The sequence below is a fragment of the Muscardinus avellanarius genome (genome assembly GCF_963383645.1).
Source record: "Muscardinus avellanarius genome assembly, chromosome: X".
Taxonomy (NCBI): Eukaryota; Metazoa; Chordata; class Mammalia; order Rodentia; family Gliridae; genus Muscardinus; species Muscardinus avellanarius.
In genome coordinates, this window is record NC_137792.1 from 38000093 (window position 1) to 38025769 (window position 25677).

The window sequence follows — 25677 nt, forward strand, 5'->3', positions numbered from 1 at the left end:
ACTGAGGATCGAGTCAACAACACATGAACCCTTGGGGGGAAAACATAGCCAAACTATAATATCACATTTGAGTTACCCTTATCTCTCTTTTTGTTCAACTTGTTCTTTTATTCTTTTTTATTCAATTTATTTATTTTTATTCATTTTATTTATTTTAAAACCTTTTATTGGTGCTTTATAATTGTACATTGTTTTAGCCCAGCTTTTTCAGCTCTGTGATCAAAATACCCACAAGCACAATACAGAGGAGGAAAGGTATATGTTGGGCTCACAATTTCAGAAGTCAGTCCACTATCATCTGTCTGGCTTGCAGCAGAATGAGCTCAGTGACAAAGCTTTAGGGATGGAAAAGGAGGAAAAGCCACTTCTACTTTGGCTCCTGGCTACCCTGAAACAGAGAGAGATATAGAGAAGGGGCCAGGGACAGATACAGCCTCCAAGGTCATGCCCCCACTGATGGCCCTCCTCCAGCTATGTCTCACCTCCAAACCGGGCTGCATTGTCTAACACAGGAGCTTCTTTGGGAGATATTTTATATCCAAACCCTAACATATATGAGAAGGAGAGTCATACTGGTACATTCACATATGCACATAACATTATTTGGCCTGTTTCCTTCCCCAAACCTTCTCCATTCCCCTCCCTCCCCATACATGATAGTGAGATTCATAGAGGTAAATTCATATACGTACATAACACTATTTGATCTCTTTCCTCCCCTTTCCTACCCCTCCTCCTTCCCTCAATCCCTTTCTACTACTCACTGACCTCGCTCCTAATTTTCATGAGGTCTCTCTTCTTTTGGTTGTTCTTTTGTTTTCTCTCTCTAGCTTCCACATATGAGAGAAAACATGCAGCCCTCGATTTTCTAAGTCGAGCTGATATCACCTAGCATGATGTTCTCCAGTTCCATCCATTTTCTGCATCTCTCTTTTCTCTCCTCTCCTCTCCTCTCCCCTCCCCTCCCCCCTCCCCCCTCTCTCTCTTCCTCTCTTTTTTCAAAACCATTTGAGAATAAACTACAGACATCATGTTCTTTGCCCCTGGATTCTTCAATATGCATCTTCTAAGAACCAGTACATTCCCTTACGTGAACACAGCTCAATTATTAAAATCAGAAAATGTAATTCTGATGTAATGCTATTTTCTGATATCTGATCTGTATTCAAACTTTGCCAATTGTCCCAGTAATATTTTTGTGACATTTTCCCTTCTTTAATCAAGAATTCAATTCAGGATCACAGATTACAATTAATCATCACATCTCCTTAGCCTCCTCTAATTTAGAACAGCTCTTCAGCCTTCCTTTGTCTTTTATGACATCAACATTTTTGCATAGTACAGGCCAGTTATTTTTAGATAATATCTTTCCATTTAGTATTATCTAATGTTTCCCCATAGGGAGATTCAGGTTATTCATTTTCAGCAGAAATACTACATAGATGACATTTGCATTTTAAATTGTCTTTCTAAGTGTGAAGAAGATAATATGTAATTCCCTTTAAGGACTCTATCAAATGAAGAATTATTTTTTGAGAGAGGGAGAAGTTTGCTATGTTACCTGTATTTGAAGCCAATATTATTTCTCTATGGTATATTCATTGTAACCAAAAGAACATTATACTTTAACAAAAGCATACTGTAATTACTGTCATGCAGTAATTATAAGAATATTTTGGCTCAATATAAAACCTTTTTAAATTTTAGAGCCACAAAAAGATGCCTTCAATTTTGCAAGTTCTCTAACTCTGAACATCTCTGCTGGGGAAGGCATACAAGTCATAGAGGCATGAGATAAGGACTGGACTAGATGACTGGATTCTGTTCAGCTTCCTAGGTGCAGGCCAGGATATCACTCTGAATAAACAGGAAATTTTGTAGTATATAAAGAGTCTGCATAGTCGGGTGTGGTGGCGCACGCTTGTAATCCGCGCGCTTGGGAGGCTGAGACAGGAGGATCGCACAGGTTCCAAGCCAGCCTCAGATGGTTTAAGAGATCCTGTTTCCAAATAAAATATAAAATAGGTCTGGGAAGTGTAACCCGGAGGTAGAAGGCCCCTGGGTTCCATCCCCAGTACCACCAAAAAATAAAAAAAGAATAAAGAACCTGCATGCCATATGAAAAGATGCTCAATTTCACTAAAAATTAAAGAAATGGAAATTAAAACTATGCTGAGATACCATCTTTTGCCCAGGAGATTTGGAAAGAATCTAAAAGTTTAAAGGATATAGTTTGTTGGTGAGGAAGTAGGAATAAAGACCCTCTCATGTATGACTAGTGGGATGCAAATTGGTATACTGCCTCTTTAGAAGGTAATTTAGCATTAAGTAGCAAGATCCTAAATTCTTTTACCCTAAAATCTTAAATTCATTTACTCCTTAAATTTTAGGAAGTTTATTCTACAGATAGTGTGTGTGTGTGTGTGTGTGTGTGTGTGTGTGTGTGTGTGTGTTTTGCTGGGATGGAACTAACGGCCATTCACCTCCAAGCTACGCCCAGTGAAATACCATGCAGATGTTAAAAAACAGAGATGAAAAGCTCTCTATGTCCTTATTTAGAAATACCTCTCAAATATATTAAAAGTGCAAATGTTTTTATATGCAGAAGAGTTTTTATATAATCTATTTTGTGTATAAAAGGGGTAGAACTATACAATTTTCTTCTTTCTTACTTTGTTTTGTTCTTCAGTACTGGAGAGTAAACTCAGGGATGCTCGCCAGGCGTGGTGGCGCACGCTTGTAATCCCTGCACTTGGGAGGCGGAGACAGGAGGATGGCGCAGGTTGGAAGCCAGCCGCGCTGGCTTAGGAGACCCTGTTTCCAAATAAAAATATAAAATAGGTCTGGGAGTGTAGCCCGGAGGTAGAAGGGCTTCCAGGAACCCCAGTACCACTAAACTCAAGGATGCTCTACCACTGAGCTACATTTCTATCCCCCTTTTATTTATTTATTTATTTATTTATTCATTTGTTTTTAGTACTGGGGTTCCTGGAAGCCCTTTTACCTCCGGGCTACACTCTCAGACCTATTTTTACATTTTTATTTGGAAACAGGGTCTCCTAAGCCAGCGTGCGTGGCTGGCTTCGAACCTGCGTGATCCTCCCGACTTCGCCTCCCAAGCGCAGGGATTACAAGCATGCGCCACCACGCCCGGCTTATTTTTTATTTTGAAACAGTATCTTGCTCCAGTATCTTGTCCAGACTGACCTTGAACTGGCAACCCTTCTTTTTTTAGCGTCCAGAGTCTCAGGGATTACAGGCATGTGTCACCATCTTGACCTTCCTTCTTTCCTACTTTTCCATCTGTTTTTCTTTTTGCAGGGCTGGGAATGAAACCCAGGGCACTGGCACATGCTCTTAGGCAAGCTTTCTACAACTAAGCTCCACCCTGAGCCTTTCCCCATTTCAAGACAGGGTTTCACTATATTGCCCAGGCTGCCCTCAAACTCCTGGGATGAAGTGACCCACCGTGGACATCTGGCTTTGCATTTTCTTTATGTCCACACAGAAAGTAAAAGTAATAAGCCAGGCATGGTGGTACACACTTATAATCCCAGCATTTGGGAGGCCGAGACCAGAGGATCGCAGTTCCTGGACAGCCTCATTTACTTAGTGAGGCCCTTGGCAACTCAGTGAGACCCGGTTTCAAAATAAAGAATAAAAAATAAGGCTGGGAAGGCAGTTCAGAGGTAGAATGCCCGAATTCCATCCCTAGTACCGCAAAAAAAAAGTAAAAGTAATAAGGGTGATGACTTGGCAGATGGGGGGACTAGGATTAGCAAGAGGCTTTTTACTGTATATCCTACTATATTTTCAGTGTTTTGAAACATGAACATATTACCTGTTTCAGATCTAAATTTAAATTAAATACACACTGTGTTCTGGTAATGGTCTTACATAGTAAATAAATATACCGAATGAAGAGAAAATAGTAAAAAAAAAAAAAAAAAAAAAAAAAAACCTAAACTAAAAAGTATTTGTTTTCTTTTCCTGGATTTATGAATTCCAGATGCAACTTTCAAACATTTAGGACTCCTTATCTTTTAAATGTAATAACATCACGAATAAATATTTTTTTAAACCTTTAAAATTAAAAAGTTTAAAATGTGATAAATGAGCCACAGTTATCAAGATACCGTCTCATTTTCAGAAGATAGAAAGGGCTAATTTTATTTTTTCATTCAAGGAACCAAATCTCAGTGCATTTATATAAGGATGGTGTAGCTGACCTACTGGTGCTTGACACAAATCCCCTCCCCTTGGTTCTCTTTCATATATTTTATAATCCCCCACCCCCAACTTCTTTGTGCCTTGCTTACAGGGCTTGCACCTGTGAAATTCTTTGAAGACCATGGGCATTTAGAGCTACTTTGCCTATTTGGACAGAGAGGAAGAAATGCCTGAGAGTTTACTTCTCCTGGGGACAGCTTTAGCCAATTACAGACTAGTGCAAGAATATGACATCCTAGTTCCTGGCTGTCAGGGTCTGGGAAGAGTGATGGTTCAGGCACAGAGACAGACTGGAGATCGAAGCAGGGGGAGTTTGTTAAGCTATACAGGGATGGGGATGGGGTAAGGGATGGGGAGAGGGAATGGGGTGGGATGAGTGGCATAAAGCTGATGCTGGGACTTTGCATCTTTTCTTTCTCCTTTTCCATACTCTACCTCCCCTCTTCCCTTACTGATTTGTCCTAGGAGTACTTCCTTAATAAATCACTTGTTTATGAACCCAAATGCATAATACTTCATCAGATTTGGAATGGCTATAACATAAAACCCAAACTTGACTTTTCCCAAGAGATAGATTTGAGAACTGGGGATATTATCATATGGTTTGAATTGAAAAAGGTAATGTATTGGCAATGCAAAATATATTCAGAGGCGATATAAATGAATCACGAGTATTCTAATCTCATCAGTAGATAAATCCATTATAGATTAACAATTTGAATAGATTTACTGAATGACAATTGTAAAAAAGCAAAGCAGTCTTTTCTATCAAAGTTACAGGGTCACCAGGTGTGGTGGCGCATGCTTGTAATCCCCGCGCTTGGGAGGCTGAGACAGGAGGATCACACAGGTTCAAAGCCAGCCTCAGCTACTGAGTGAGGCTCTCAGCAACTTAGTGAGACCCTGTTTCCAAATAAAATATAAAATACGTCTGGGAGTATAGCCCGGAGGTAGAAAGTCACTGGGTTCCACCCCCAGTACCACACACACAAAATAATTTATAGGATCACACAGAAACTGGCAGGCTTCCATTTTGTACCTGTAGCTTAGGTAGCCATTTTGTAACCTTTGTATACATGTATATAATGTTCCATTCCCAGATGTACTGGTTCCATATTTCTCCTTTTGTAAAATCAGCCCAGTGAAAACTATCCAGCCAGATTAGAGTGTAAAAGCCATATTCTGGCCAATGCAGAATTTGCTTTAGGAAATAAAAGGCCCAGCGGACTGCCCACCCAGTGTGTTTGCACTCTTTTGTGCAGAAGTCAATTGCCTTGCTAAGTTACTTTTGATTTTATGAGTTTTGATTTGCAGCTTCCCTAAAATGTGTTTCTAACACAATGTAGGCAGGCAGAGCATGGCCAGAGGAGGTGGGTCATTGGGGTGTGTTCTTGGGGACTGTGTCCATAGCCCTCTCCTCTAGCTCTCTGTTTCTGGCCACTATGATGTGAGTGTAGTGTCCCTTCATGTACCCTGCTCCTACAGCCAACCACTTATGCTTTGGAGCCAGTCCAATGGACTGAAACCCTGAGTTCCAAGAAACCTTTCTTCCTCTAAATTGTTCTTGTCAGGTATTTTGGTCACAGTGATGGGAAAGCTGACTCAAACACATTATTATGATTTCTAGCCCCACATTTCATACATTGCAAATCCTCCAGATTATACCTCATTATGCAATTATTTTATGGTGCATAATAATTTTAATACCTTGCATCTACGAGCAAATGGGTTTTGTCACACATGTAATCATATAAGCAATTTAGTTAATGTAGAAGTCCTGCCCCTAGGGTCTAGTATTTTCAAATACTATAAAGGGAATTGACAATATTTTAGGTAGACTGTTACAGAGGTAACAAAGAAAAACTCTAATATAATGTTGGGTTATCCACTAACCTCCTGAAGCATGAGACCAGGTTACTCCTAATCTTAGTTTTGCCTGACTAAAGATGTCATTAAAGCACAAATAAAGTGTAGTTGGTTTGAATATTTGCATTTATACCTTATAAAAGCTCATTTTCTTAAATATAACTGATCTGTGATCTTACAAAGGAATTGGTTTCCGGGGGAAAATTTACTATTTCCTTCTTCCCAATAAGCATCACCTTGGGATCTGGAATCTTCTCATAGGCAAGATATTTGCTCAAATATTTTGTCATTTAAGAAGCATCTAAGCAGGCAAGATGGTGCACATCTGTAATCCCAGTACTTGAGAGGCTGAGAGAGGGGGATCATGGATCTGAGGCCAGTATGCAATTTGGCAAAACCCTGTTTCAAAATTAAAAATAAAATAGGACTGGAGATGTAGTTCAGTGGTAGTTTCTTCCTGGGTTCAATTCCCCAGTACCACACAGACACACAAAAAAATTATGTGAAAGTTATGTATCATAGTACATGCTTGTAATTCAGTACTTGGGAGGTTGTGTCAGGAGGGATGGCAAGTTGAAGGAAAGACTCAGCATGTAGTGAGACTCTCATCAACCTACTGAAACCTTGTTTCAAAATAAAAATAAAATAGGATTGAGGGTAAACTCAGAGGTAGGATGCCCTTGGGTTCAATCTCCAGTACCACATACACTAAATAAGTATTTGAAATTCAAATTTCAGTGTCCATAAATAAAGTTTTATTGGAACACAGCTGGGTGCATTCACTGACATATTTTCTAGTGCTAGTTGAATCCTACAAGCGCCCCACTGAGTAGTTGCAAAAGAGACAGTATGGCCCTCTGTGATAGACATATTAATATTCAACTGTATCCTTATCCCCACAACCTGTGATATCTTATATGACAAAAGGAATTTGTAGACATAAAGTTAATATCCTGGATTATCCTGGTAGACCTAATCTAATCGTATGAACTCTTAAAATCAGAGAGCTTTCTTCAGCTGGTGTCAAAGTGGCTAAAGGGAACTCATAAAGATCCAAAGCATGAGAAGGATTTGTTGTGTTGTTGCTGGTTTGAAGATAGAGGTACGTTTCAAGGAACGCAGGCTGCCATAAGGAGCATAGTGAAGCTGATAACCCACAACTAAATGGGTGGCTCCAGGCATATTGAACTGGATTTTGCCAGCAACCTGAATGACCTTGGGAGCAGATTCTCTCCCTAGAGCCTACAGGAACATGGCCCTGCCAACACCTTGAGTTTCCTGGGGTTTTTTGTTTTTGTCTTTTGTTTTATTTTTTGACACATTAACCAACTGAGCCCCCAAAGTCATGGATTTCTGACAAAGAAGACTGAGGTTATAAATGTGTATAATTTTAAAGCCACTAGGTTTATACTAACTTATTATAGCAGCAGTAGGAAACTAACATATTTTCAAAGTCTAAAATATGTACTATCTGCTCTTTCCAGACCAAGTTAGCCAAACCCTGATCTAGATCCTTGCTATTCAAATTGTGGGTCCTCAGGCCAACAACATTGGTGTCATCTTGGAGCTGGCTAGACCTGCAGAAACTCAGTGTTTATCAATATATACTGAATCATAACCCTCATTTTTTGTGGTACTGGGGGTTGAACCCAGGAACATTCTACCTCTGTGCTAAACTCCCAGCCCTATTTTTTATTGTGTGTGTGTGTGTGTGTGTGTGTGTGTGTGTGTGTGTGTGTGTGGTACTGGGGTGGAACCCAGGGGCTTTTCTACCTCCGGGCTATATTCCCAGACTTATTTTATACTTTATTTGGAAACAGGATCTCACTAAGTTGCTGAGAGTCTCAGTGAGTAGCTGAGGCTGGCTTCAAACCTGTGCGATCCTCCTGTCTCAGTCTCCCAAGGGCGGGGATTACAAGCGTGCGCCACCACGCCTGGCTTCTATTTTTTATTCTTTATTTGGAAACAGGATCTCACCAAGTTGCAGAGGCCTCACTAAGTAGCTAAGGCTGGCTACAAACCTATGTCCTCCTGTCTCCACCTCTCAAGTATTGAGATTACAAGCATGTGTCACTGTGCCTTATTTTAACAAAATCCCCAAGTATTCTTTTGTCGATTAAAGTCTGGGAAGCGCTGGTCTAGAGTTCATCTTGCTGTTGCCTTAGCTTAAGAGCACAGAAACGTACATGGAAGTAGTAATGACAGAGAAAGCCAAAAGCTGGACTTAGCTAGCTAATTTCAATAGTATCTTCACAGTCACGAACATCCCCATCTTCATTCTCAGAACTGTCATTACCATACTCATCATGCCAAAGATGTATCAGACGTAGCTTCTGGCCTCTGCCACAAATGCTTATTGAATATATACTTGAATCTCTGTCAGCTCCTTAGAATGCTATTGCATTAGTTCCTTAGGGCTACCGTCACAACTGGATGACTTAAAACAACAGACAAGCCAGGCATATTGGCATATGCCTTGTAATCCCAGTATGTGGAATGCTGAGATAGGAAGATCACAGACTTGAGGTCAATCTCCAGAATTTAGTGAGACCCTGTTTCAACATTTAAAAATAATTTAAAGGGCTGGAGGTATAGCTCAGAGGTAGAATGTCCTTGAGTCCCCCAGTACCAAAAAAGAAAAGAGACATTCATTCTCTAACAATCCTGGAGGCCAGAAGTTGAAATCAAGGTGTCAGGCAAGTTGGTTCTTCTGGAAGATCTGAAGGATAATATATCTCTCCCCTCGCTTCTGGTAGTTGCTCACAATCTTTGGAGGTGCCGTGGCTTGGACTCTAAACTCAGCTGATGTCTTTAAATAATCTTTTCCTTTGTGTCTTTAATTTCCCTCTGCCTTTCTCTTATAAGGACACCTGTCATTGGATATAGGGCCACCCTAAATCCAAAATAACCTCACCCTTGAAATCCTTAAGGTAATTACATCAGCAAAACCCCTTTTCCCAAATAAGGTCACATTCACAAGTTCTAGGTGGGGAGTGGTCAGGACTCAGGACTCAGCCATATCTTTTTGGAAACTACTCTTCAAACTACTACAACCTCCATTAATACCATAATTTGACGCATCAATGCCAATTTGACTTACTACAGTAAGAAAAAACAGCACACTGCCACTCTTCACAGGGTCTCAAAATGGGAAATGAGCAGAGGATAGGAAGAAGGTTTTGAGGCATGGAGTGGGTAATTTTGAGAGGAGTCTTGCAATACAGAGTATTGGTTGGGATTTGGGAGAATTTCATGACGTCATAAATCTAGATTGGAAGCACAGCAAGGCAGGCCTGGGTAAAGTGAGCTGGTTGCATGTCAGTCTGGGTTTGCACAAAGATAAACCTCTTCCAGGCTTGAGTCCACCTTCTGTACAATGGAAACCTTGCTAGAAGATAGGAAGATGTGGCTTTTCCATGCACCTAGATCTCAAAAGGAATGGGCATATCTTACAACTTTCTTTTCTCTCTCGTTTTATTTTTGGTATTGAAGGTGGAGCTAGGCAAGCACTGTATCACTGAGCTACATTCCCAATTATATCTCCCATTCTTCAGTTGCCACTACAAATATATAAGACATAACTATGGAAAACGTATGCTCTTCTCTACTTATTTATAGGCATCATTTTATAAACAGGATATCAATTTGTTTACTTGTTATCAATTTCTTTTTCCTACTGAACATGGTGAGCAACTTTGTCTTGTTCACTTTTCCATCCCAAGAACTATGCCTTCACAAATTTGGTGCTTGATAAATATTTATAGAAGAGATGAAAATAGACTATTGCCATTTGCATAGATACATTAAACTGATGTAGCATATATATACATATATATATATATATATGCATGGATATAGCACTCAAGAAGAAGTCTCTTGCTCATTTATATCTTGCTAGTCAAATATCTAGATAAAATCTTTGAAAATCCCGCTAGTTATGATAGTAGGGGTTTTGTGGATAAGAAAGGTGTTAATTGAAGTTTGAAATAGAAATATATAATTCAGTCACTATTGTAGTCTTAGATGATTTAAGGTAAGATGCACCATAGGCAAGTAAACTGTAGGATAAAAATGAACCTCCAAATCACCACATTAATGACACAGGCTATTTTTCATAACAAAAAATGGAAGCTAGGTTGTATGATCTTCTTTGAAGCAGCCGGCATGCATTAAGGCAAAGAAAATTATTGTGATGACTGATTTTAATTTAGCAAAACTTTGTCTTTAATAAATGAAATTTTCTCTTTCTTAAAAGAAATCTAAAATATCTTGGAGAGCTTGTCAAGAGAGTAGAGAGCTAAGCTTTGCAGGAAAAAAGATGGAACGATGTTCTTATGGGGAATTCTGAATAGTATTAAAATTGACTAATTCATTAGAAGAGCCTTTTGTGAGCTTATTACAGGTTCTTCATTATTGCAGGGCTTCCAAAAAGAGCTTAAAGGGCTTTTTAATGTGAAATGAACAGTACATCTCGCTTTGATGTTTCCCAAACACCTGACTTTATGAAAATTGCATAAGTAGATATAAAAACCACACATATTTTCAGCTTTCCCAATGATTTTAAATGTTATTTTGCATGATTCAGATAGTTCAGCAATTTGTTTATTGCTATTTCATTTTCTTCCATAAAATCTTTATCTCATACACAAAATATTTTTATTGCTATGTGCAAACATGCTTTATTAACTTCTAACATACTCCAAGTTTACTATGCAATTATATCTTTCTGTTATGCTAGCAGTCATCATAATTCTTTCATTCTTTGACAGGGCCATGATTCAGTGTCAAACTACAAGAATGCAAAGCAAAAAACAAAAAATATTTCCTGTTTCTCGTTGTGTAGTTGTTATTGGGCCAGCTCCATGGGTATTTGATGTACTGAAGAAACTTTTCAAAACCAATCTTAAGTGCAAACCTTGTATCTTCTGTTTGTTTGATACTAGGGATTGAACCCAGGAGCATTCTACCACTGAACTACATCCCCAGCCATTTTTATTTTGGCACAGGGTTTCCCTAAGTTGCTGAGGATCTTGTTAAGTTGCTGAAGCTGGCCTTGAACCTATCATCTTCCTGTCTCAGCCTCCCCAAGTACTGCTTTTGCACCATGCACCACCATGCGCCACCATGCCTGGCTTATATCTTTTTCTTTAAAGTTTCATTTTTTTCCAGTGGGGGGCAGTACTGGGGATTGAACCCAGAGGCATTTTGCCTCCGACCAACACCTCCAGCCCTATTTTTTATTCTTTATTTTGAAACAGGGTCTCACTAAGTTATGGAGACCTCGCTAAGTTGCTGAAGCTGGCTTTGAACCCATGATCCTCCTGTCTCAACCGCCCATGTAGTGGGTTACAAGCATACACCACCACACCTAGATTTTTGTTATTTTTTATTTTGGGTACTGGGGATTGAAGCCAGAAGGAAGACCGATATATACCCCAGCCCTATTTTATTTTATTTTTTATTTTGAAGCAGAGTCTTGCTAAGTTGCTGAAGGGTCTTGCTGAGTTGCCCAGGCTGGCCTCAAACATGTCATCCTCCTGTCTCAGCCTTCCAAGCACTGTAAAGTTTCAATTTATAGCCCCTTGAAATAATATACATCTGCCATCCAGTCACTGTTAAGAAAAAATTTTACAAAATTTGAAGACAAAGCAAAACAGTGTCACATTTTTTCAATAGTGTACAGAGAAGTGAGTTTCTCCCAAGGATTATCTAGGGCAGAGACCTAGTGAACGTACATGAAAAATAATTTTCTCCAGTTGGAGATGCAAATAATTTTTGCCCAGTAGAAAAGATAACCCTAAAGGTTATGATTTTTCTTTGCCTTGTAGAGAAGTTTTGTATTTAAGTGAGCTATTTCTTCCTAACATCCCTTTTATTAAATTACCTATCTATACCTTGCTCCTCACATGCTCCTCAAAACCAGACTTAATATCCTTCAGGTTCCCACATTAATTAATGAGTCGGAGCTAGGCACAGTGGTGCATGCCTGTAATCCCAGTGCCTGGGAGACTAAGACAGGAGGACCACAGGGTCCAGGCTGGACTGTGGTTACTTAGACTCTGTTTCAAAATTAAGAATTTTTTTTTTAAATGAGTATGTAGCTCAGAGTTAGAATGCCCCTGAGTTCAATCCTCAGAACAAAATAAAGTGAATGGGATGAATTCTTTGTCATGTGTTTATTTTATATATACATGAGAATTTGATTTCATCTTTTTTGAAAAGTATACCTTAGTGCCCCTTAACATCTTGCACCCTTTCCAACAGCCAAGTGTTCTGAAGTAGCCCTATGGGAAAGAAAGCACAGTAGTGAGAATTTCAATATGCAAAACAAAATAAAAATCACTGAGATAGGGAAAAATACTTCAGTTTGTAGAAAGAAAAAGTAATCACCATAGAAACCAATGTGGTAAAAATGACCTTTATTCAGCCCTTGTTCTCTTCTGGTCGCTGGAGAAAGATAAGGCACTGGGTTCAAGCAGTGGTAGAGTATAAGGAGATGCATTGTTTGTGGACAAGTATTTGATTACAAATCTTTTCTCTCTTCATTGAAATCCATGGGATCATTTATCTTAACAAGACAGAGTATTTCATTGCCTTTTATCTCATTTAAAAAATGTGGTCATTACTCAAGTTCCTGAGATACACCTCTTATCTCCTTGCCTATCCCCATTGTCCAAGGTTACCCAACTCATATTTCAGGCTTCAACAAGCATCTGGCTATGACCCACTAATATCAGACAAGTGGGGACAAAGTGTGTGCCCTCCCTTCGAGGAAGTCACAATCTCAGAGAGATAAGACAAAGAAGCAGAGTAGACACAGGCCCATGGGGGACAGAGGGATGACCAGGAACCTTATGCTGGGATTTGCCTAAGACTAAGAGAACCTAAGACTAAAGTAAGAAAATTGGGGAGGGAGGGAGAAAATTTTATCCTAAGAAATAAAAAATAGTGGACTGAAACCCAGATGAATTTTTAATTATTTTTCTAAGAATGAATCAAGAACCTATGGATCCGGCATTATTTTAGTCCATTTGGTGCTACTGTAACAGAATGCCACAGGCTGGATGATTTATAATGAAAGGAAATTTATTGACTCAAAATTTGAAGACTAGAAAGTCTAAGATATAGTAGCCAGCATCTGGCAAGGGTCTTCTTGCTGAATTACCCCACAGTGGAAGTACAGAGTGAGATTAAAGAGAGGGACACAATGGGACCAAATTCATCCTCTTATAAGGGACCCACTCCTGTGATAAAATGGCACTAGTCCATTCATGAAGGCAGAGCCCACATGGCCTAATCACATCTCATTAAGCCCCACCTCTCAATACTATTGCATTGAGGAGTAAGTTTCCAACACATGCCTTTTGGGGACGACACATTCAAGCCACGGCAAGCACTCTAACAATTTCTGAAAGGACCAAATGTGTGTGTGTGTGTGTGTGTGTGTGTGTGTGTGTGTGTGTGTGTGACTGAGGGTTGAACCCAGGGGGCATTCTACCTCTGAGCTACACCACCAGCCTCTTTTTAAATTTAATTTAATTTAATTTTTATTTTGAAACAGGGTCTCTCTAAGTTGCTGAGGCTGGCAGAAAAAAACTGAAATCCCCAACATTTGAGGAATAGTTGAGTGCAATTAGTTGATATGTTAGTTATGAAAAGTATAATGTAAAACCATGTGAAGTATGTCAAAACATAATTTTTTTAAAAATCAAAACTCATAAAATATAGGAAAAATATGTATCAAAGATTTTTCAATTTATTAATGAGAGCATCCGTAAGATGACATAACTGGTTCAAAGAGTATTTAATGAACTCGGTATTTATAGACATTAATAAAAGTGAATGTTAGAATATGAGCTATGTAAGATACAAACTTGATTAATGAGTCAAATAGCAATAAAACCATAACCTTCGGGGTTATCTTTTCTACCAGATAGAATAATCTACAAGTTAATATATAACTTCATGGTGTCTGGGCTCTAATCAGATAATAAATAACCAAGTCAAACACAGATATATTCTTCTAGAAAATTTGATAATTTTGTTAGACAATGTTACCAGTATGACACTGAAGGAACATGACTCCTTCCCTTTGCCTTATTTCCAATATTGTGAATATATTTTTGTTTTGGTACTGGGGATTAAACTCAGGGGGAATTTAACATCAAGCTCTACACCAACACTTTATATATTTTAAATTATCTTATTGTTTTCTGGTGGTACTGGGGTTCCTGGATGCCCTTCTAACTCCAGGCTACACTCCCAGACCTATTTTATATATTTTTATGGAAAGAGGGTCTCTTAAGCCAGCGTGGCTGGCTTCGAACCTGCGCAATCCTCCTGTCTCCAGCTCCCAAGCGTGGGGATTACAAGCGTGTGTCACCACGCCTGGCAATACTTTTTGTTTTAAAACCTGGTCTTGCTGAGTTGCTGAAGGTCTCCCTAAGTTACTCAGGCTGGCCTTGAACCTACGATCCTTCTGTCTCAGCCTCCCAAACACTGGGATGACAGGTATGCACCATTGCACCTGACTTGGAAATTTTTTCTTAGCAAATAGTTACTAACTATATAAAATATACTGTGTGTCAAAGTACTACTTAGTGTCCTATCCGAAAATTGATGTTAGACCAAAGGATTTAACTGAGGATCATTTGATCGGCAGATTACTTCAAAGATCTAGATAAGGTTTAGGAGACCCAAAAAGAGAGGTTGAATTCTCCAGAGACTAGTAATAGAGGGAAACCCTTACCATCCCTAGGCCTGAAGTGACAGAGGGCAGCAATGAGGACAGATATTAAGTACAAAATCTCTCCCTCCTTTTGCTCGCTAATCTGCTAGCATCACCTATTGGCTCTACCCAACTGGATGCCAGAGAAAGAGAGGACATTGATGCCACCCATAGAGGTCAGCCTCTCTGGGCACAAAGCAAGTTTGAGAGGTAGAAATGAGAGGCAAACAGAATAATCAGCTCAGTCAATATGGTAGTCATTATTTATGAACTGAATGTGGCTTATGCAAAAAATATATTGGAGTCCTAAACCTTCAGATGTCATTTTATTTGGAGATAGGGGCATGTGTGTGTGTGTGTGTGTGTGTGTGTGTGTGTGTGTGTGAGTTACTAAGAAATTGAGCCCCAGGAGCATTCTACCTCTGAGCTACATCCCCAGTCCTATTTTATTTGGAAACAGAATCTTACTAAGTTGCCAAGGATGGCCTCAACCCTGTGATCCTCCTGTCTCAGCCTCCCAAGCCACCATACCTGGCAGCTGCTTCTTCTTCTCCTCCTCCCCCTCATTATTATTATTATTATTATTATTATTATTATTACATTGTGGTTCTGGGGATTTGAACTCAGGGATATACTACCTCCATTCTACACCCCCCAGGCTGATTTATTTTTTAGCAACAGGATCTTGCTAAATTGCTGAGGCTAGCTTCCAATCTGTGATTCTCTTGTCTCAGTCTCCCAAGTACTGGGATTACAGGCCTGTGCCACCACATTCAGCTTACTATTATTTTTTGTTACTGGGGATTGAACCCAGGGACATTCTACCTCTGTGCAACATCCCCCAGTCCTTTCTGTCTTTTATTTCAAAACAGGGTCTTGCTAAATTGCTGAGGTGTCATGGGCTGGGTGCCTTAAACAAACAGGAATATATTATCTCACAGTTATGACCCTGGAAGTCCAAAATCAATTTGACAGTAGAGTTGCTTCCTTCTGAGGGCTGTGAGGAAAGGATGTGTCCTAGGCCTTCCTCCTTGGCTCACAGATGGCTATTTCCTCCCTATGCATGTCTTGCCACATGGTTTTCTTTTTATGTGTGTTTATTGCTCTGTTCAAATTTCCCTTTTCTTTAAGGATATCAGTTATATTGGCTTAGGGCTCACACTAGTTATCGCATTTTAATTGGCTTTATAAAGACCCCATCTCAGCTGGGCACTGGTAGCACGGGTCTGTAATTCCAGTACTTGGGAGGCTGAAAAAGGAGGATCGCAGGTTCCAGAACCAGCCTCAGAAACTTAGACCCTCTGCAATGTAGTGAAACTCTGTTTCAAAAAAAAAAATTTAAAATACAGCTGGGGGTGTAGCTTTAGAATTAGAATGCTGCTGGGATCAATATCCAGTTTAAAAAATAAAGAGTATGTTATCGATCCTTACTAATTGGAAACACATATTTTAAATTATAAATTTGTTTTTAATATTTTGATGCAATTTTAATATAATTAGTATACTTTTTAATCTTATGCATTTTATTTATTTATTTATTTGGTGGTACTGGGGTTCCTGGAAACCCTTCTACCTCTAGGCTACACTCCCAGACCTAATATATATATATATATATATATATATATATATATATATATATATATATATTTTAAATTTGGAAACAGGGCCTCTTAAGCCAGCACATCTGGCTTCGAACCAGCGCGATCCTCCTGTCTCCACCTCCTAAGCACGGGGATTACAAGCATGCGCCACCATGCCCTGCTTATGCATTTTAATATAATTTTATTGGTGCATTGTGGTCTCACATCATAGTGTAGTTTACAGTGATAGGGACATACATGCATACCACACTTGGTGAGCTTCCCCTCAATTCCACCCCACTCCTTTCCCTTCCCCATACATGATATTGAGATTGGCACTGGCAATTTCACATATGTACATAACATCAATGGAAGTGTTTCCTTCATTAATCCTAACTCTCACCCATCCTACCCCAGATCTCCTCTATCACTCCACTGGGGGTTTTCTTCCTTTATCTGAAGTCATTCTGGTATCCTGAGGACTCCCTAGCTTCCCAATATGAGAGAAAACATATGAACCTTCACTTTCTGTGACTGACTAATCTCACTTAACAAAGTTGTATCAAGGTCCATCCATTTTCCTTAAAATGACATCATTTTCTTCTTGATTTCTTAGTAGAATTCCATTGTGTGTATATCCAACAATTTTGTAATCTATTCATCTGTTGATGGATACTTAGATTGGTTCTATAATTTGGAACCAATGCTATTGTGCATTGTGCTGATACACACATGAATAAGTATGTGTCACTATAATATTCTGATTTCAATCTCTTTAGAAAGATACACAGGAGTAGTATAGCTGGAACTTATGGTGGGGCCATTCCTAGTATTTTGAGCAATCTCCACACTGATCTCCATAGTGGCTGCACTAATTTGCAATCCCACCAACAGTGGGAGCTCCTATTTCGCCTCTATCCTATATCCTCTCTAGGATTTATTGTTTTTTGACTTCTTGATGATTTCCATTCTAATTGGGCTTAGATGGAATCTCAGTGTAGTTATGATTTGTATCTCTCTGATTACTATTAATGTTGAATGTTTTCATATAGTTATTGGCCATTTGCATTTCTTCTCTTGTGAATTGTCTGTTGACTTTGATTGCTCATTTATTGCTTGAGTTATTTGGTTTTTTAAAGTATTAAGTCTTTTAAGTTCTTTGTATATTCTAGATGTTAGTTCCCTCTTAAATGAGAAGCTAGCAAAGATCTTCCCTCATTCTGTAGGCTCTCTCTTTAGACTTCTGATAATTTCCCTTGCTGCACAGAGACTTTTTAATTTAATGCCATTCCGTTTATTAATTGTTGTTTCAATTTCCTGAGCATCGAGTGTCTTACTGATAAAGTTTCTACAAATGCCTATATGTTGCCATATTTTCTATTCCTTCCTCTAGTAATTTCAAAGTTTCTGGTCTAATTTCCAGGTCTTTGATACATTTTGAGTTGACTCTTGTGCAGGGTGAGAGATTGGGGGTTAATTCTGTTTTTCTACAAATGGATAACCAGTTTTCCCAACACCATTAATAGTACATATTTATCTGGGTGTGGTAGTGCATGCCTGTAATCCCAGTATTTGGGAAGCTGAGACAGAAGGATTGCAGGTTCCTGGACAGCCTCAGCAAGTAGTGCAACTTGCATCAACCTAGCGAGACCCTATTTCCAAATAAGAAATAAAATTGGGTTGGGAGTGTAGATCAATGGTAGAATGCTTCTGGGTTCAATCCCCAGTGCCATACACAAAAAAAAAACTAGAGCAGGGGGCATGGTTCGAAGGTAGAACACCCCTTATTCAATCCCTAGTGCCAAAACATCATCACATCATCATCATCATCATCATCATCATCATCATCATCATCATCATCAGAATAGATCAGATAATGGCAGTTCTCATGGAATGAGACTTTTGGGGAGCTCTAATATATTTCTATGCTCCATGGCTGCCAAGTTGTTGATATTCACACCTATTTTTATTATTTGACTATTGGAAATCAAGGCTTGCAAGGAACTAGGGAAAGGAAGATGTTATGAAGTTAAAAACCATAATCTCTCTTCTTTTGTTGATATGTAGGTAGTTTGCTTAATTAGTACTCCTTCAATTGTTGAAAGCCCTTGGTTACTTTCCAGAGTTCTGAAAATTTGGTTTTAACAATTTTTTGTAGTGTTTTCAATGTTTTATGGATGGGGGAAATTTTCAGAGGTCCCTACTCCACTGTTCCTGCCTGTGTAAATCTTTAAAATCTCCTTTTATGTCTGTCTATGAAGGGAAAACTGTCAAATGTTTCTGTATGCATGGTGTGTGTGTGTGTGTGTGTGTGTGTGTGTGTGTGTGCGCGCGTGTTTCCTAGGAATTGAACCCAGAGGCATTCTACTCCAAGCTTTACCCTTAGCCTTTTGTTTTGTTTTGTTTTGTTTTGAAATAGGGTCTCACTAGGTTGCTGAGGCTGGTCTTGAACCTGCAATCTTCCTGTCTTAGCCTCCCAAGTACTGAAATTATAGGTGTGCAACACAATGCCTGGCTAAATGTTTATTTCTTATACAGTTAAGGGTGTGTTTGTGCCAGGCATGGAGACACACACTTATCATCCCAGAATTTGGGAGGCTGAGACAGGAAGATCACAGGTTTGAGGCCAACCTCGTGAAGTTAGCATGACTCTTAGCAATTTAGCGAGACCCTATTTCAAAATAAAGAATAAAACAGGTGCAGCTTAGAGGTAGAATGCCCCTAGACTCAATTCCTAGTACCCTCAAACAATATGTTTGCATGAGTATGTGTGTATATGTGTTCCTGTACTGGAAAAAATGAAAATGAAAGTGGCTTAATAGACATGCACACATTTAGGAGATACACAAAAATAGGGGAAAATATCAACTTTATACAAATCAGAAAGACAAGGTGCAATTTTCTTTTTTTTTTTCTTTTTTTTTTCTTTTTTTGGTGGTACGAGGGGGTGGAACCCAGTGGCTTTCTACCTCCGGGCTATACTCCCAGACCCTTTTTTTTATATTTTATTTGGAAACAGGGTCTCACTAAGTTGCTGAAAGCCTCACTAAGTAGCTGAGGCTGGCTTCGAACCCGTGTGATCCTCCTGTCTCATCCTCCCAAGCGCAGGGATTACAAGTGTGCGCCACCACGCCCGGCAACAAGGTGCAATTTTCAGTGGTAGAGCAAAGCAACCCAGATTTTAATTCTGTACTTTACAGAACTCAACAAATTAATGCCATCGCCTCCCAACTCCCTGAACATCTTCCTCCTAGCATCTGGAGGTAAGTCTTCCTAAGATACTCTATTAATTTTCTGTTGCTGCCATAACAAATTACCACAAACCTAGCAGTTTAAAACAACCCAATATCTGTAGTTCTGAACGTCAGAAGTCTAAACAAACTCGGGTATTTTTTTGTTCTGGATCTCACAAAGCTGAGGGGTGTGTGTGTGTGTGTGTGTGTGTGTGTGTGTGTGTGTGTTACTGGCCATTCTACCCCTGAGCTACACCCTCAGCACTATTTTATTTTTTATTTTGAAACAGGTTATCAGTAAGATGCTGAGGTTGGACTCAAACCTGCCATCCTCCTGTCTCAGCCTCCCAAGTACTAGGATTACAGGCATGGGACACCAAGCCCAGCTCAAAGCTGACATTTTTAAGGTGACAGTCAGGTCACATTTTTCTCTGGAGATCCTGGAAAAGATTCTTTCCAAGACCACTGAAAGTGTTGGCAGAATTCAGTTTCTTGCAGCTGTAAGAACTGAAGTCCTGTTCATTGGCTCTCCCTCATCTTCCAAGCCAGCTGCAATATATCAAATCCTTCTTGTACTTCCAGTCTCTCTGACTTTCTCTTCTGCCACCAACCATAATAACTCTGTTTTTTAAAGAGGTCTGCATGATTAGGCCCACAGAGATAATCTCCCTATTTTATGGTCAGTTGTGTTATATAGCATAATTTAGGGGAGCAATATAGTATTCACAAGATCTTGGGTTGAGACTTATACTCTTCAGAGAGCCACTTTTGGAATTAAGCCTACCACAGGCACCTAAATGAAAGCCAGTTTGAAAAATGATTGGACTAACTGCAAATTTGAAGTCAAGATAGACTCCTACGCAGAGAAACTATTTTTCTCCTAAACTTTTAGTTTGACAATTTGCAAGCATACAAAAAATGGAAATAAGATCATAATGCATACATATATAGTTCCCAACTGCATTCAAAAGTTGTTAAAAATCTGTAATATTTCTTGTAATCCCAGTGCTTGGGAGGCTGAGACAGGAAGATCTCAGATTTGAAGCCAGTCTCAGCAACTTGGTGAGATTCTCAACAACTTAGTGAAACCCTGTTTTCAAATTAAAAAAAAAATAAGGCTGGGAGTGTAGCATAGATGTAGAATGCCCTGGGTTCCATCCCCAGTACCACACAAAGAATTTTTTTCTATATTTGTTTTATCTACTTATTTACCTACATATATGCTGAGCGTTTTGCAAATGACAAATATGATGTCACACCCCTGAAGAGTTTAATATTTAACTCTCAAGAATAAGAATATATTTTTTGTGGTACTGGGATTCCTGGAAGCCCTTCTACCTCGGGGCTACACTCCCAGACCTATTTTATTTTTGGAAACAGGGTCTCTTAAGGCAGCGCGGCTGGCTTCGAACCTGCGCGATCCTCCTGTCTCCGCCTCCCAAGCGCGGGGATTACAAGCGTGCACCATGACGCCCGGCTAGGAATAAGAATATTTTTATACCTTAAAAATGTAATTATAATTTCCTTATAGCATTTACTTTATTGTCCATGTTCAAGATTCTCCAATTGTCCAAACATGTTTTTAGAACTGCATTAAAAAAAAAGATCTAAAGTCTATGAAATGCATTTGTTATATCTCTTTTGTGTACTTTGACCTGAAAATTCACATCTTTCTGTTTTGTTTCTGTGTGTGTGTGTGTGTGTGTGTGTGTGTGTGTGTGTGTGTGTGGTGTACTAAGGGTGAACCCAGGGGCATTCTACCTCTAAGCTATAGCTATACCCCCAGCTTTTTCTTATATTTTGTTTTGAAATAGAGTCTCACTGGGTTGCTGTGAGTCTCGCTACCTTACTAAGACTGGATCCAAATCTGCGATCTTCCTGTCTCAGTCTTAAAATAAGTTGTACCTCTACTGAACATATACAAACTATTTTTTCTTGTCATTATTCCCTAGACAATTCAGCATAACAACTATCTACGTAGCATTCGCATTGCATTAGTTATTACAAGTATTTAGAGATGATTCAAACTATACCAGAGGAGGTATGGAGGTTCTATGCAAATACTGTGCAATTTTGTATCAGAGCATCCAAGGATTTGGGGGTCCACTTGTTGCCCTAGAACCAATCCCACAGGGATACTGAGAGGCAACTGTAAAAGGCTGAAGGGCAATAATAAGTCATGTGGGTAATGCTGTTTTCATCATTTGTATCATACCAGAAGTACATAATGTCAGAGTATCAGACTCTTAGGGCTGCTGAGTTTGATCCTTTAGTTAAGGTGATAACCACCTGTTTACTTCACTGTGAAGGTATGAATTTTTTCTTTATAATGAGCAAATTATCTAAGTAAAGACTATTTGACAATATACACCTAGCTTATTACCCAGCAGACTGACACCTAATGGTTTACCACCCATGGATAACCCCTGCTTGTATCAATTCTGTTAGTAGGGCTTGCACAACAGTATAAATTTTTCTACTTTTATCATCCTTCTACATTTATTAGTTGTAATTCTTCCGTAAAGAAGAGGTTTCTCCACCAGATATGGTGATGCATGCCTGTAATCCTAGTACTTGGGAGACTGGGAAAGAACTGCAGGTCTGAGGCCAGTCCACAGTAACGTAGCAAGCCCCTATTTCTTTTTTTTTTTTTTTCTCTTTTTCTTTCTTTCTTTCTTTTTTTTTTTTTTTTTTTTTTTTTTTTTTTTGCTGGTCTGGGAATGGAACCCAGGGGCATTCGACATCCGAGCTACAGCCCCTGCCCTATTTTTTATTCTTTATTTTGAAACCGAGTCTCACTGAGTTGCAGAGGGCCTCACTAAGTAGCTGAGGCTGGCCGTGAACCCATGATCCTCCGGTCTCAGCCTCCCAAGTACTGGAATTACAAGCGTGCGCCACCACGCCCGGCTTAGCAAGCCCCTATTTCAAAATAAAAAATAAAATAAAATAGGGCTGGGAAGTGTAGCTCAGAAGTAGAATGGCTCTGGGTTCAATCCCCAATCACACACACACACACACACACACACACACACACACACACACACACAGCTGGAAGGAGTAGCTGAGAGGTTTAATCCCTGGTGACACCAAAAGAAAAAAACAAATAAGAGGTTTCTCTCTCCAATTAGAGTCTAAGAATTAAATTTTTCTCTTAATTATAAATTTGAAGAGAAAAACTTGATGAACAAATCATCTTTAGTTGTGGCAAAGGAGTGTTTTTGTCTTTCGTTTTATTAAAACTATAAATTCATAGATTTTTATTTATTTGATGCTTTCTAGTCAGTTATACTGATCAGCAGCATCATTAGCATCATTTGATGCTCACATTGCACCGTTTGGCTAGTGGGGCCCCTTCAGTGTAATGCCAGCATCCTTTTGAAATGACTCCATTAATCTGGGAGTACTTTTTGTCAGTTTATATGTTTGTTTGTGTTGCTTTCTGACCTGAGATCATCCAGGCACATCTTGAACTTTTCCTGCCCTAGATCTGGAATCGGCTATCTCTCCCAGAAGCCCTGGTTCCTTTTGGTGAGGAATGGCATTCAGAATCCAAGCTATAGGTGCAAAATGTTCTCATAACTTTGGGGGGAAAGGGCATGGATTCTAGACTCACAGTATAAAACCAGGAGCCAGAAACCATGGCCCTTAAGACAAATCCACCCCACTGCTTATTTTTATAAAGAAAATTTAATTGCAACACAGCAGCACTCATTTGTTTACATCTCGGCCATGGCTGCTGTCCTGCAATGATAGCAGGGGTGAATGGTTGCAACAGTTTCGCTGTTGCCTGCAAAGCTTATATAATTTACCATCCAGGCATCTTCAGAGAAAATTTGCCAACTCCTGGTATAAACACCTGGGAATTATATTTTGTAATAGTAATATTCCATGCTTATGTTTTCAATTTAAATTAGACCTTAAATGTTTTTGTTCTGGATTTTTATATTTGTTATCACTTGTTTCTTAACTAGAAGTCTAATTTTTAATAATATGAATGTAGTTACCTATTTTGCTTTACTTTATAATACATAAAAAGCTTTCAAAATAACAACATCAATGCTACTTCTAACAGTAAAAATTACTGAGAAAAATATAAGGGTTTTTGTAGTTGTTTATGACATTAAAATATATTCTGCCAAGAACATACAATCAAGTGTCATGAGCAATTCACTTCAAATAACTCCTTTCTCTGAAGGTAATGTTACTGATTTGCAATATAGTCAGGTTCATTTGTTTCACTTTATTATAATTTTGGAGTTTGTTTTATATTCCCTTTCATATTAGTATGATTTTGAGATATGCAAAACACAATCCTGGTGGAGAATTTTAATAGGCCTAGTAAAACTAATTAATTAATGCTACAAAATACTGGTAAGAATATAAAAAATGGACAATACCATTAATGAGCTTATGAAGGCTATCCAGTTCATTCATGAAGTTATAATTGTGATCGAAATAATAGAAAAAAGAGTGAAAGGAAAACAAAAGTATTGGTCAAACATTACTACAAACAGGTACATAAATCTTAACTACATAAAGAAAACCAGCAAACCAAATCCATATAGCCGAGCATGGTGGCACATGCTTGTAATCCCAGCATTTGGAAGGATCGCGGTTCTCAAACAGCCTCAGCTCCTTAGTGAGGCCCTTTGCAACTCAGTGAGATGCTGAGTGATAGAAGTGTTGCTGTTAGCTGCTGTTATTTTTATTATTGAAGGAAATCCTGAGATTTCTATGTCCATGGCTCCTGGCTCCTAACCGAAGTTAGCCAAATGTGAAGTTAAGGGCCAGTCCTTCACATGCTTGAGACTGCCCAAGGCCTCTGCCCCCAGTGCAGAGATCTGACTTTCCACTTTGTCAGTGGGAACACTCCCACAAAACTGCCCTCATTTCAGGTACCAGCTGCAAATGTAGGGGGTTCCCCCAGAACCACTCTCACCTCGGAGGAACTGGCTACAAATTCTGGGGTCTCCTTAGACTCCCTTGAATTCAATAATTTGCTAGAATGCCACATAGGACACTAAGTAGAGTAGAGAAACCTGCTTAGGCTTAGTAATATAGTGCAAGGACATGGGTTAGGGCCAGCCAAAGGCAGAGATGCATAGGGTGAAATCAGGAGGGTCCCAAACACAAAGCTTGTCATTCTCGGGGATGCGTCACCCCCATCACTGAAGTGTGACAGTACTCAAAAGAATATTGCCAACTAGGAAGCTCACCTGATCCTTCCATGGCCAAAATTTTTTTACTGAGATTCCATTAGATAGCGCACACATGCCTGACCTTTAGACTCCAGCCTTTTCGGGAAGTCAGAGTAATGCATTTAGTCCCTGGGTCAGAACTGATAGGGCATGGCTCAAAACTCCCATCATAAATCACACAGTTAAACTGTCCCATAATCAAAGCTTCAGACAAACAAAGACATTCCTATCAGGCAGGACATTCCAGAGGCTTAACTCTCACCTCTTGGTAACTGAGGATAAAAGCTAGACCTCTACTTTAAGTGAAGTTAATTCTTCACTCCATGCTACCCAAATCCTTTTTAGTCTTGGCTATACTTCCTTACCTCTTTGATTAATGGACATAAAAATGTGTCCTATGAATCCTGTCTCCCTACAGCCATAACCCTTTACCATGAGACGTGGCCACCCCTTCCATCAAGAGGAAATGTCTGTTACTACACCTCCTTGAACGTGAGTTAGCCTTGTGGGTGTTTTGTTGTTGGTTTTTTTTTACCAATCAAAGGTGCTAAAAGTGGTACTGTGTAACCTCTAGACTAAAACTTTTAAGAGCCTAGTCAGCTTCCCCCTCCGTTCTGTTAGAAAGCTGTCCTGAGACCTCCGTATTGAAAAACAGCTGACTCAGATCCTGGAAAAAGAGAAGCCATGCGGAGAACCAAGGCCAATACCAAAACCCCTGATATTTGAGGAAAGCCATCTTAGGCACAGTTGAGCTCCCAGATGTCTGCAAACCCATGAATGAGCCCAGGCGAAACCAGCAGACAACCTGCTCCACCAACCCACAGAATCACAACAAATAATAC